The sequence below is a fragment of the Serinus canaria genome, chromosome 1A (genome assembly GCF_022539315.1).
Source record: "Serinus canaria isolate serCan28SL12 chromosome 1A, serCan2020, whole genome shotgun sequence".
Classification (NCBI taxonomy): Eukaryota; Metazoa; Chordata; class Aves; order Passeriformes; family Fringillidae; genus Serinus; species Serinus canaria.
This window is the reverse complement of record NC_066314.1, coordinates 23781307-23795151: the sequence shown is the minus strand read 5'-3', so window position 1 is coordinate 23795151 and position 13845 is coordinate 23781307. Positions and strand designations below refer to the sequence as shown.

At 40.0% G+C, this 13845-nt stretch overlaps 1 protein-coding gene across 3 annotated transcripts in view; it reads left to right on the top strand.

The window, feature by feature from the left end:
* The window catches only part of ST7 (suppression of tumorigenicity 7), a 136878-nt gene that overhangs the window by 15096 nt on the left and 107937 nt on the right, over positions 1 to 13845 (top strand). Inside the window, exon 2 of one of the 3 annotated variants that reach the window (XM_050986812.1) lies at positions 11149 to 11219. The exons of the other annotated variants lie outside the window; for them this stretch is intronic. The gene's annotated coding sequence lies outside the window, so the exon portion shown is untranslated. The remainder of the gene's footprint in view (positions 1 to 11148; positions 11220 to 13845) is intronic. 3 annotated transcript variants of the gene reach the window in all.

Here is a 13845-nt window from a genome sequence, read left to right as displayed (position 1 = left end):
TCAATATAAGTCTTATAAAAAGAATATGCATATTGCTTATTTTAGCATTTGGTGACTTTTATCATAGATTTTTCAGGAAAGAAGTCACTGCCTTCCTTTGATGCCTTTGTCTGCCTTGCTGAAAAAACATTGTGTATCAGGTTGTTCTTTTATAAATCAAATCAATCAAGTTCTAGTTCTGCTCATTCCATTTATTCTCGAGCTGCTTTATATACTTTCTCTGGAGTGCCATTGATAATTTGTATGCAACATCATTATTAAAAAATGTAGGTTTTTGAAGCTGATCACACAGTTCAAACAGACTCTTCAACATCAGGAGCCTCTGGAATATCATGTCTCCTTCACTGGGATTTTGTCCAAGAGCTTATTTGGGAAGTTTCAAGTAGGTTGGTGCTTAAGTGCCTGGTCTTTGCATGGCTGTGTGTTGAATGCTAGCTCCTACCTTTATGTTGTCATCCAGACAGACCAAAGATAAATTTTAAGTGATAAAAGATGAAAAGCAGCATTGCAGGTAGGGTTTAGAGTAGGTTGCCAAGGACTGAGTGGGTCTCAAGGGTTTGTAATGCCAGCTCTCCACCTGTTCTGCACTTATTGGATTGATTTTTTGTGTGTGTGGCTTGTTGTAAATGAACCACAAGGTAAAGAGGCTTCTAATGAGGCATACTAGGTACAAGCAATTGAAGTACTTAAAATGTTTCTCTGTAAAGTATTCTAGTGGGAGTAGTCTCACATATGATGTGCTTTTATGACAGATACTCATAAACGGAACAAAACATTTTCGGGTGTCTATCAAGGCAGCACCCTAATTTTAGAGAGATTTGAAAGACAAAATAGAAGAAAACAAATTTGTATTATTACCAGCAACTCACATTGAATTTCAAGGGCATAGGCATAGGTGTTCTGCTCTGGCAAGTCATCTCCCATGTCTCTTTTCAAGTCTTGTCTCCTCTCTTGCACTTTACATGGTATAAATATTTGGAAGTGCAGTGACTTCTCAAGAATAGCTGCTTTGGTAGATGAGCCCTTGGCCCTTCCTTAGCTTACTACATCTTCTAATGCTGAACAACAATGGCTAAGTCAGAAGAATTAAAAGGAGTCTGAATGTGAAGTAGTTTGCTGTGGAAATGCTTTTAATAGCTATATTTGCCCAATTTTATTGTAACAATTGCAGCTGAGAACAAGTAAGTGAATGTGAAATATGAGCGGGGCTTACTGTGTATTTTTTAAATTAAAAATAATTCTTTGTATGAAAGGAAAAGGCAAATGGCTAATTTATTGGTGAATTTCTCAAGTATTTCTCTGTATGTATTAGGTTTGCACAGCCAGGTTTTGGTAGCCAGAGGGTTACAGGGGTGGCTTCTTTGAGAAGCTGCCATAACATTCCCATAATGTCTGGCAGCCAATGCCTGGCAGCTCTAGGGTGCACCCACCGCTGGTCAAGGCCAAGACAGTCAGAAATGGAGGTAACACTTCTGTGGTAACAAATTTAAGAAGAGAAAAAAAGGTTACTGCGCAGAAGTAATTGTGGCCAGAGAACAGTGGGGTGAGAATATGAAGAACAGCTCTGCAGACACTAAGGTCAGTGCAGAAGGAAGAAGAGGAGCTGCCCCAGGTGCTGGAGCTGAGATTTCTCTGCAGACCATGGTGCAGGTCATGGTGAAGCAGCTGTGCCCCTGCAGCCCTTGGAGATCTACTTGGAGATACTAAGATCCACCTGCAGCCCATGGAGGAAACCCACACTGAGAGGAGGCTGTGAAGCTGTGGGAAATCTGCTGCACCAGGCTCCTGGCAGGGACCTGCAGACCCACGGAGAGACGAACCCACACTGCAGCAGGTTTCCTGGTAGGGCTTGTGATGTTGTGGGGGACCCACACTGGAGCAGGCTGTGCCTGAAGGATCGCACCCTGCAGAAGAGTGAACCACAGTGGAGCAGTCTGGGGAGGAGTGCTGCCCTTGGGAGGACCCCCACACTGAGCAGGGGCAGGACTCCTCTCCCTCGATGGTGGCAGAAACAGCAGGTGATGAACTGACCATAACTCCCATTCCCTGTCTGCCTGTGCCACTCTGGGGAGGAGGTAGAGCTGGGAAGGAGTGAGGGGTGGGGGGAAAGATGTTTTATTTAAGGTTTATTTTACTTCTTAGTATCCTACTCTGATTTTGGTAGTAATAAATTCCATTAATATCCCCAAGTTGAGTCTTTTTTGTCTGTGATGGTATTTGGTGGGTGATCTCTCCCGGTCCATGACTCATGAACCCTTTGTTTTATTTTCCTGTCCTGTGGAGGGGGGTGATACAGCAGCTTTGATGGGGGCCTGGCATCCAGCCAGGGTCACACCAGCACCCTGTAAACCAAGGGTTTTTATGTGTTCTTGATATTTCTAAGCAATGTAGAGAGTTTTGTATGTGCAGCCAAGCTGTGCTCCAGAAACTACACAGAACACAGAAACCTCTGTGGTGAAGTCACTCCGCATTTCTGGTGTTGCTTTAGGGGAGATGAGGACAGATTTCTGTTTTTTATGGAGGCTGTGCATTTTTTTTCTTGAGAATAGGTAATACCAGATGCAGATTCAGCAAACAATGGAAAATAACTTTCACTGAGCAGGTGACAGTTGTGATCTGCCCCTCCTTCATTTCTAGTTTACTTTCTCATGTGAGTTTGCTACTTGGCTTGCCTTTTTACACACTTACATATAGTCTTACTAAAATTCCAGTTTTGAATTTTCAAAGTTCTTGACTTCAGCAGCATCTTACCATACTGACTGCTGCAAGTAAATTATGTGTTTAGTGAATTCCTGTCTTGTACAGCTGTCTTATTGAATGGCTGCCTTTTTGCAGTTCTTCTGCTTTATTTTACAGACACTTGCAGTATCCTTTCTCTTTTAACTCTTATGTGACATAAGCAATTCTGTTTTTTTTTTTAAATCTTATAATTTGTATTAACATCTCCTTCCTATACCTTCCTCCACTGTCATGGTTTTGGATAGGTGATAGTACTCATAAGGTATGAATGAACTGCGATACATAAAATAGATTACTTATTTCATATTCCTTGCTATTCCTAATACCACATTTTGGTTGGTTAGCAAACCTAAAAGGGTTTATTTTTCTGACTCTGCTGCAGCTGTTCATGGAGGGAGAGAATTCTGCTTAGCTGTGTACAGCAGTGCTTAGATTTTGTGCTCAGTCTGTTGCTCTGTATGGGGAGAGAAGAAAATGCAGTCGTTGTGTTTTAAATTTAGTAACTTCTGGTAATTTTGATGATTGCTTAAGATGCCTTTTCCGATTATAAATAAACCACATTGTTTAAAATATTTTTGACTAGACTGAATTATGTCCCAAAATTGGAACAGGCTGAGGAGAGTTTGGGAAAGAAATTACCATCAAGTTTTTGCATTCTTAACCGTAAATGGAAACAGAAGGGCATTGACTGACCAGAAGCTTTAATTCTATAGCTCCTCTGGCTAATGTAAAACATTATACACTAAAAATCCTGTCAGATTTAGTTTGTCATGCTTTCTAGGTTCTCTTGGAGGTCTGAACGTAGTGGAAGGTGTCAAGCCCTGCTGTCTGAAGCTCGTTTGGCAATCTGGGGAGCAGTAAAAGGTGGATATGAATAGGTATTGGTGTCCTCTGGGACAAGCAAAAGAGGTAACCCAACATCTCTTTCACTGGGAGACCAAGGCCAAGCTGGCAGACACCTGAGGATAACCATGGGCTGTTGCAAAGACAATTTGAGGAGCTCAGGAACTGGACTTCGATGATCCTTGGGAAACCGAAGATGTTCTGTGACTCTATGATTTCAAGTCATTGAAAGCAAAATCTGAGGAATTCAATGTCTTCCTTGCTCAAACTCCTAGACAAAGGCTGCAAAGTTTGATGAGTAGCTAGGTGGTTTTTAAGAAGGAAAGATTTCCAGGAAAAAAAACTAAATTTGGTCGTTGCTTTTGTATCTGTCAGAATGTATTTACTTCCATGGACTCAGCTATCTGTACAGATTACTTAAATTGCTTCAGAATCTTCCTTCTTTCCAAGTAGTTTTGTCAAGATTTTTGAAATTAGGAGATAGCATGTGGCACACAGGAAGGTCATTGAGCTGAAGTTAGTGATGTAGCTGAACAGGAGCAAAGCAGTGGTTTGGTGTTCTGGGGTGTATTTTTGCCTTCCAAGAGCACCATGTGTCATCTGTCATTGTGTGTGTGTTACGTGAGTTTTAACATCCACGAGATGGAAATGAAACTCCTTCCAGTGTCTGACCAATAAACATGATGGATTTGGGTGTCACTTCTGATGTCTCATTCTGGGGCCAGAACACCTGTCCTGTGAGGAAGGGCTGAAAAGGCTGAGGTTGTTTTTAACTTGGGGAAGTCTCCAGGGGGACCTCATGAAGGGGTCCTATTAGAAAGATGGTGACAGACTTTTGACCAGGGCCTGTAGTGACAGGAGAAGGGGCAGTGGTTTTAACTTGAAAGATGGTAAGTTTAGATTGAATATAAGGGTAACATTTTTGCTGTGAATGTGGGAGGTACTGGAACAAGGCTGACCGTAAGAGGTGTGGATTCTCCATCCCTGTAAGTGTTCTAAGCCATGTTGGATGGGCTTTTGAGCAACATGATTTAGTGGAAAGGGGTCCCTGCCGATAGCAAGGGGTGGACTCCTTGAAAAATCTTCACAAACAAGGTACCAAAGTGTTTTACACTTTATTATCTGAATAATTGTGGATATTTAAAGTTTAATGTTGTAAAGTCATGCACAGGAATGTTTCACCCATAACAATATATTAATTGTGTGTTGTGGTTTGACTAATTTGTATGATGTAGACACTTGATGAATTTTTCCATTACTCATTTTCTCTAAAGCCATAAAAGAAGTATGCAGTACTTGCTACTTCTTTTATGGACTCAGAAGAGTTCATAATTTTGGAAGAGATTTCAAACAGTAGGTGTGTTTGAAAAATCCTTCTCTATCTCAAATTAGTACATAGGGCTTTATTTTAGGTTAAGAGGTTTTTACCAGGTATTTGTCTTCTTTCTTCTTTCTGTGCTTGATCCTAAAGTTTCAAATCTTCAGCATTAAATAGAAGCAGAAACCTAAAGAATCACTGTAACTTTTTTGGTTTTTGCAAATAAATGAGGATCGCAGGAGCTTTTAGGTGTATGTAACCACGTGTGATACATCCCCCTGTGAAGTTATGAACTCCCTCTGCTGTATGAAAACCATTGATAGTTTAACTGGTGTTCTGATTCACACCATTTCTGTCTGATCACATATGTGGTACTTTGTGGGCATCCAGGACCAGAGATTTTCTGGCACAGCAAGCCAGCAGCTGTTTTCTGCCAGGGAGACCAATGACTTTAGAATGTGTCTTTGTGCAGTTAGGTGGAAACCAGCCATGCTTATGAGCCAAGTTGGATTTCTGCTCTATGAACTGTATGAACAGTAAGAGAAATAGGAGACCCTATACAGATTAGATCTTTCATCCAAACAGACAGAAATTACAAGAGGCAAGAGGACTGCTGAGATTTGGTGTTTTGGGTAAACCCAAGGTTCTGGGATGGGATGAGGTCCAACTTGTAGGGTGTGTTGGATTTATGTTGTTTTTCAAGGTAAAGAATTTGTAATTAGATATTTTCTGCTTATCCAGTTCCCTTGGATAGATTGCTCCATGTCAGAACAAGTGGGTCAGTGGCACATCCATACTCCTTCTCTGGGGGACATCTGCCTTAAATACACAGGGCTGCAGGAAACGCGTTTTTTAGCTCTGGGTCTGAAACCACTGGACTCTGACAGGAATATAAGATGAGAGCTTGTTCATCAGTGATTACAAATAGGTTTTCTGAATTAATCTAATTGAAAAAGTAACTATGGAAGTAGATTTGTTTTTCTTACCTAATGTCTATTTAAGACTGCCATGGAATGGAGGTGTCCTTGGGAGCTCTGTGGCCATGGAGATAAATGTCCTTCTCTCAGCAGGTACTCAAAAAGGCTGTGGTCTGTGGATGTGTAAGGTCTACCAAAAGGCTTGGATCCTCTTTGTTGCAAATACTGTCACATATGCTGTAATTTCTAATCCTGTTCTTTCCACTCAGCAAACTGCAGTGTTAGCAGGACAACAAAAAGCTGTAGCTTTTGAACATCAGACTGTCCTGGTTCTGGCCAGGAACAGGATTAATTTTTTGCAGTAGTTGGGATTGGCCAGGCCCAAATGTTATTCAGCACCATCTCATGAGACTGCCAGGGGCAGGAGGAAGGGACTCAGTTTCTCTTTAGGAGAGAAGGAGTTACTTTCTGTCCAGAAAAGGAGGTGTAAGTTGTTTCTTAGTCTCGTACTTTTTGTTACTAATTAATCTCATTCCTGTTTCCAGTAATTTTTTTTTAATCTCAAACCATGATCTTTGCCCCTAGTTCTTCCTATTGAAGGTGTGGGGAGTGAGAGGCAACTTGGTTTTAGCTGGACTACTTAGTTGGAGAAGACAATTTCTAAACCATCATGTAGACATGCCACATGATTCTGTACATGTTGCCTCTGTTAAGGAAATTTTAGAAAACAGTGTGCTTATAACTGCCTTTAACCTCTTAATGGAGTTGAGAGAAAATGCTTAATAGAGGTCAGACCATTATATGTTTTGACTCCCACTTAGTTTTTAAATTCCATATGGCATTATCTTGTTACATTTTTGTCTGAATGGTCTGACCTGCTCACAGTGATGTCAACATGAATTAAAAATATGTGTTCGTTTTTGGTCATGAATTCTTGGTTTCTGCTAAGTTGTGTGTATTTTGGAATAATTTCGTAGGAGAAATAGCAACATTTGACATACAGCCTATTCCTACTTGGTTTAGTAGAAGGAACCTAAAAATAAAAAGTCATGACAGTAAGCAAAGTCAAATAACTCAACTAAAGGAAAGAAGTGCAGCAATTAAATGAAATTTTATTTGTCGTAATTTGCAACTTATTTTTTCCCCAGCTGTGCGCACTAAGATACATTTAGTCAGCACAGTATCTCATTTTCTACAAAATCCCTAAATTCAATGAAGGCTTTAATCTGCTTTTATATTATATGGCAGGAGGGAGCACTTATGTACCAAATTGTATTGCAATAGTCAGGGAACCAAGGAATATTTCCTGCTGATGACTGAAATTGCCTGCCCAGATTCTTGGTCTAGGTCCGTGGACTTGGCATTTATTAAATCTTAATTTGCACTTACACTTTGAACCTGACACTTCAGAGCTGACATATATTCTCCCTTCCCACTGACACAAAATATATCTTCATTTATCAGTGCTATGTGGAAAAAGAAGGAGAACAAACTAGTTTGGTGGAAGCACTAGTCATTTAACCTCATTTTCTGTGCATGTTTGATGTGCTTTTAAGAACAGGAAATGATGGTATAGGAGACCTTATTTATCTGAGATAAAAAAACCTTCTTTACAATAACAGGCCAGTTGCCATGAATGAGAATTTGTTTCAGGAAGGCAAATTAGTTTTTGACCTACAATACCTCCTAATAAATATTAACTTTAACTTATTTGACAACTTAGGTCTGCCATGCTCCTAACATGGACAACATAATTTAAGCATTCATTTCAGTAGTTGATCAGCTATGTCACACTGAAATAAGGTGTACCTTCCAGACAGATCTCCAGCTGAGGACCAGTGCTAATGCAAAGAATCAGTCCTAGTATCTAAGTTTTTGTTGCAGCAGTTTATTACTATTGTTGAGATTTGAAATGAAGACCTGTGGACACTTGCTAATAGAAACCCATTGGTTTTTATTCTGTTGGTGTTGTGAATAATATTTCCTGTGAAGGGGTTGAAATATTATGGAAATGATGACTAAGAACATTTGTTTTAAAATATATTACACTACATTCTTGGCTGTGGATTTAAAAATAAATTGTCTACTGAGGAAAAAATGTTGGGCATGTTCCAATTTCACAACAAAAAGCGGGGGTGGGGGTTAGATACTTTGTACTCGTGCTGAAAAGGAAAAGTGCAGAAGTACTGGGTACAGGCATTTCATGGAGACCGAAGAAGTCCAGCTGCACATCTTGCATAAGGGAAAAGCTTAAAAGACTTTTTCAGTATTTCTGAAAGTCAATGCAATTCTCAATACAACCAGAAAAGGAGAGTTAACAGATGGAGTGGCAAGAACTCCACCACCAGATCAATTCTCATTTTCATGTAGTGTTTGATTTTTTGATGTTGCTCATTTGAGTCTTATTTATTTTGTGTAATCAGGTTTTGATACAAAGAATTGAGTTTGTCTAAGGGCAGAAGGCCATAATTTGGAGTGTTCCATGTCAAATGAAACATGGGAAGAAACTCTTGTGAGTGTTGCAGGAGATGGTTTAGTACTTAAAGCTTCTAGCCTTTGGACATCATCCTTCAGCCTCTGGTTTTAATCCCAGACTTTCATGGTTTGTGTGATTTAAACAGGCATGAACACAAGGACCTCTCTGTTCTCCGCAGCATTCTCTTGTATATCAGCAATAAAAGACTTTGCTAACAAACGATGTGCACGTGGGTCAGTGTTGGACTGTTTAATATCTCCAAAATGAAGATATTTTTAGTTTCCTTCCATATTGTCATGCATCAAAATCCTATTTTCAGAAGTGATGTGGCTTTAAAGAAAAGGCAATGGTAAATAAAGTTCATAAATAACTTTTGAAAAATGTGTTTGGGTTTCTAAGCATTTCAGTGACACAGCTGAAGTAATATCCAAATAAATTCATGCAGGTAAGACATGAAATGTTTTTTGAAACAGTCATAGCAGGGAAATTAACAAGCATGAAAGGGTAACTGAAAGAAAAATGTGTGTACTCCATGCAGAGCACATGGCATAGCTGGTTTTGATACCGTTGGATATTGCTTCTTTCCAGGCTGTAATTTCTGTGTGCAGTGCTTTTTTTTCTCTCAATAAAAATCTAATGGCAGTAGGTAGAGTGAAGCAAAGATATGTCTAAAGGTCCTGATGAAATGAAAAGATCTTCAAGTGGTGCTTTGGATTTTCTGAATACCCAAACAAAACACCATGAAACAATGCAAGAAAACACCAGTGCCTTTGGGAAGTGAGTTAGTTAGGCTCAGCTGATTTGCCAGTGCTGGTGACTGCATCCTGGGACGTGGACACCCACTTCACATCCATGATCTCTGCCTTGCCAGGCTCCTGGTCAGCTGAACTGGCCGGAGCAATGTCTTATAGGGGAAGAAGCCTTGATCAAAGGCTGACCTGCAGTGATTAGCACTAAAAAAAGGTAGATTGAATGCAGCTGGTCCTGAAATAGGGTCCAGTCTCTGGTCTGTCTTAGCCCAGGCTAATGCACTGCCAGGGGCTCTGAGGGGTCCTCCTCATGACTCCTGGTTTGCAAGCCTGTCTGGGCTTCCTTGGCAAAGTGTTGCTGAAGTTCATGCACTTCCATGAAATATGTTGATGCAGTTGAAAATGCTGCCAGCAGAAAAATCCCTCCTTGCTCTTCTAGGGAGACAATGAATAGGAGGCTACTGAGAGATATTTATTAGAATTAGTCTTATAAACCTGTCATAGTGTAATTTATGCTTTCCTCTCTGTGCAGATTACAGCTTTCCTGCTGTAAAGATTGTGAGAAGACAGAGAGTGGTCCCAGACTGAAAAAAAACCAAGAGTGTCTGTGAAATCTTGTACTCATGTAAATGCTGAGAAAGATGACTTGAAAAATACATAGGAAGAAAAAGAGCAGTCACTATCACACATAAGAAGAATAGTCTAGTTCTTAAGAGGACCTAAGCTTTGCCACATATTAGGGAAGCTTAGGGGAAAAAAAAAGGAAGAATCCTGGAAAAATATTTCAAAATGTTTATTTTTTTTAAAGCAGTGACGTTTGCAATGTTGTCTGCATGGCCATCACTGTATTCCCTTCCCACAGGCAGATCTGTGAGATTGTAGAGGTAAAGAAAACACTTCAAGTTCTTCTTCAGTGTTTCTGTTTCTTTTTTCTTCTTTTTCTTATGTCTTTATTTATTTTCTCTTTTATAAATTTTGTTTTGATCAAATACATCCATAAATTTCAAACACTTATTTTTATCTGATGCTTGGGGGTTTCTGTCCTTTTTCAGGTATATTAAGATCTAGTCTCCATTCTTCATTTGAGTTCATGTCACTGTGCTGGCCATGTGGGTAACAGGTATAAAATGTGCTGTGCTGTAGTGCAGCCAAAGGAGCATTGCACTTCACCATTTTAGCTCAGAGTTTGTTCGTGGTTGAGGTTGAATGTGTTCTTCCATCTGCTGAAATCCCAGGGCTGTTACAATGCAATATTGTTCCTGACACAGAGCGATGAATGTGATCTTTACTGTGGGAAAATTCCTCTGCAGTGGTGCTGGCTCACAGGAGGTTTGTTGTTGATGCTCTCCTCGGTCACAGGATGTGGCTCAGGCAGCTGTGGCTGCACACAGAGAGGTGGCTGATGCTCCCTACCATATTACTCTGTTAAGCTTCTGCCAGCTCTTGACATTCTTTTGTGCTCACACCTTAGTCCACCCTGACTCTGTCTGCCTCTCCCCTGCAGTGCACTTTGATTACCAGGTCTGTGGCTCTTCATCAGAGCCTGTTCCCTGAAGCTCTCCACTGCAGTCTCATGAAGATTTTAGATAAAATGGTGTTGCAAATTCTAGTACATCTCAGTAGCAGGGAAAACCTTTGCTGACCTGGGAAATGAACCCAGTCTGCTGTGTGGATTGCTGCCACACAGCAATACAGCAGTGTTTAATTTGGGTTCTTCAGTATTGGAGGGCTGGAAAGGGCTCTGTATTGCACTGCTATAATGGCACTAGACAGTCTCTTTCATTAGCCTGTTATTTCTCAGACAAGACCTTTGCTGTCCATTGGGTCCTGTGAAGACCCGCTGGGTTTTGATAAGAACAATGTGTGGATACTTGGTTTAGCTCTCTGTGAAAGCAAAATCAGGGATTTGAAAAAACTGGGATAGCCAAGTCCAAGCTGGAATGGTGAAGATGGGCTCCAAGGCATGCAAGGAGGTTCATAATGTGGGCATTTTTTTGGGGGGTAGAATGAGTGATAGTGACTGATGAGGATCTCTGGACCCCAGCTGGGTGGCGGCTTGTCTCCACATTCCCCATTGCTTCCTGGTTCCTTCACTATTTCTCTTAGGAGACTGTGTCTGGATTGGAAGTGAGAAATAGGAGCACAGAGAAGAAGAGGCTTGGTGCAAGGTTTCGAAGGTAAGTGCATGCCACAAGGGACAGCTAACATTTACTGCTGCAGAAACACATCTGAGTATTGTGTAGAGAGCACAGATTTGAAATTTGACAACCCAGCTCCTTCTGGCAGGGTCTGAATCTTTTAAATAGAAACTGCACTGGAACTCTTGGGAAGCTGTTCCCTAGGGGAAAGGTCTGGAGGTGGGAGATGCACTGGGAGGCTCACTGCACTCTGCTGTCAGCATTTCCTAATCAGTTATGCAAGTTATAGAAATTGAGAGTTGTGGGATAGAAGTGGAAAGAGAAATGGTTTCTCTTTGAGTGTAGGAGGAAGTAGGGAAACTTCAAAAGGGCAGAAGCCTTCTTAATTCTGCTGGCATCTTGAAGACAGTAAACTCTGTGCAACAAATAAACAAAAGAACAAAATAGAATGTGTGAAAGATGCCTATTGAGCTCTCTGTCAGCAGTGGGAATTCAGAGGCTGTTGCACCAAATCCCCTTTTCTGGGACTGTGCTTCATTTCCCTGAACTACCTTTGTGTCTTGAGACTAGCAGCTATCATTTAAGTTGCAGCATTCAGGTTTACATTTAAGCAGCACCTTTAAATCAAGATAATTTGTTTTCAAGCTTCATTCAGAAATTACTTCAACCATCATTAAAATGAAAAAGGATGGTTTGTATTTCCCACAAGAACTGTGCTCTCTTTGAAAAAATAGCTTATGCATTCACTCTGTTTTTGTCTAGAAGCTATTTTAGCCAAAGGCTGGATTCTGCCTGTTTGGAGAATGTTAGTTCCAACATAATGGTCTGGGATGTGGGAGTACAGAGGTGACCCAAGTCTGTATTTGCTCATGACCACAACATTTGCTGCAGTAGGAATATGGCAGGTAGTGGGAACTCTCTGATCCCGCAGATGGGTGAAGGTGGCAGAGGTGACTGAGGATCAGTAGTGGCTTGAGCAGGTTGCTGTGTGGGGCAGCCTGTCTTGCTGTGTACTCTTCCCCATGTTCTGCTGGGCCAAGTCCATTCCAAGCCCTGATTGCCCAGAGGCTGCTCAGGAGAGCAAGTGCCAAAGGTGGGTTTGAGGAGCGCGGGCTCACCTGGCTGCTTTCGGGGAGCACGTGGCAGCTGAAGGCTAGGTAACAGTGCATGCAACTGAAAGGGATCACAAAACAGCTCTGTAGAGCTTCTAAAGGCATGGTTTAGTGAAATTTTGATGGTGAGATATACAAAAATATATTTTGTTGCTGCAGAAGCAATAAAATGATGCCACAGTATTGTCAGAAGTCTGGTTCTGTCTGATTGTGAAAGAAAATTAAAACAGGCGAGGTTTTCATATTCACCCTGAGCTAAAATGCTGCATCTTAAGAGGATTAAAAGTTTTGTTCATTGCCAACAGCATATTAATTCAGCTGTCAATTGGAAGAAAAAAACATGAGTGTGATTAAGATCATATTTTCTCTGAGGTCAATAGTGCCTTAAATCAAGGAAATTCAGAAACTCTCCATTGTTTCACAACAAAGGTAAATAACCAATTTAAACAGTTGTCTGATGATTTTCAAGAAACACTAAAAAGTACAATAATTTAAAATATATATATATAAACCATTACTTGGTTCTCAAGTATTATCTGTCCCATTTACTGTGCAATACCCCAAAGTACATTATGGAAAAGTCCTTGGTTTGGAAAATCAAAGGTTCTTACGGTCTGCATTTATCTTCAGAAACTTCAGAACTCCCTGACACAATCTGTTTCATTGTCTTGATGACATGGAAGTATTTAGTCATGCCATCACTGCATGTTTTTTTTTTTTTTCCTTAGACTGTAGCTGAAATGGTTACTTCTATACTTTCAGGTCTGCAAAAGTGTCCTGTTACTATTGCAATTTATTTTTTTTAAAGATGCTAAAAGAGGAAAGCAAAGATGCTTCCTATGGTTTACAGCTAGTATTAATATATTGAAATCTATTTATTATGCAGTCTTAAAACTAGTTCAGTCTAAGCATTATTTCAGTCTTAATTTGGCAAAAGTCAAGAATTGTTGGCTATAGTTTTCACTATAGAATGTTCCTCAGAGATGTATATTTTTACTTCAGTAGCTCTGCATTAGGAGAAGGCACAATATTGTGCTTTTAGATCAAGGCTTCCTGCTCCTTTATTATATATATTTTTATATATTATAATATATAGAGTACATATTATGTATATTTTGTTTTATTGTTGCTATTGTTGTTACTGTAATTATATAAACTTGCTGACTTTATTATATATTCTTTTGCCTCAAATGCAGTGATGGACAGAATACTTTTCTGACATGAATAGTCTTGGACAAATTATAGAAGCCTACAAAATACTGAGCTCTTAAGGCTGAGTTTCAGTTTGAGGTTAATTCCAAAGACATGCAGAAAATTTGATAATCAGATTTGAGGAAAAAGAAAGACAAAAAGAATCCAGTTATATATCCATCTGCTTTAAGTACCATTATTGAAATAAATTATGCACATTCTTGTATACTTGTTTTCATCCAAGGACACAACAATGTGCATAATTTATTACAGTAAGGGATCTCTGGTTGAGACAGAAGAATATTTTGACAGAGAGATCAAAAGGAATGGTGAATTCTGGACCAGGAAGGGCCAGAATTTAC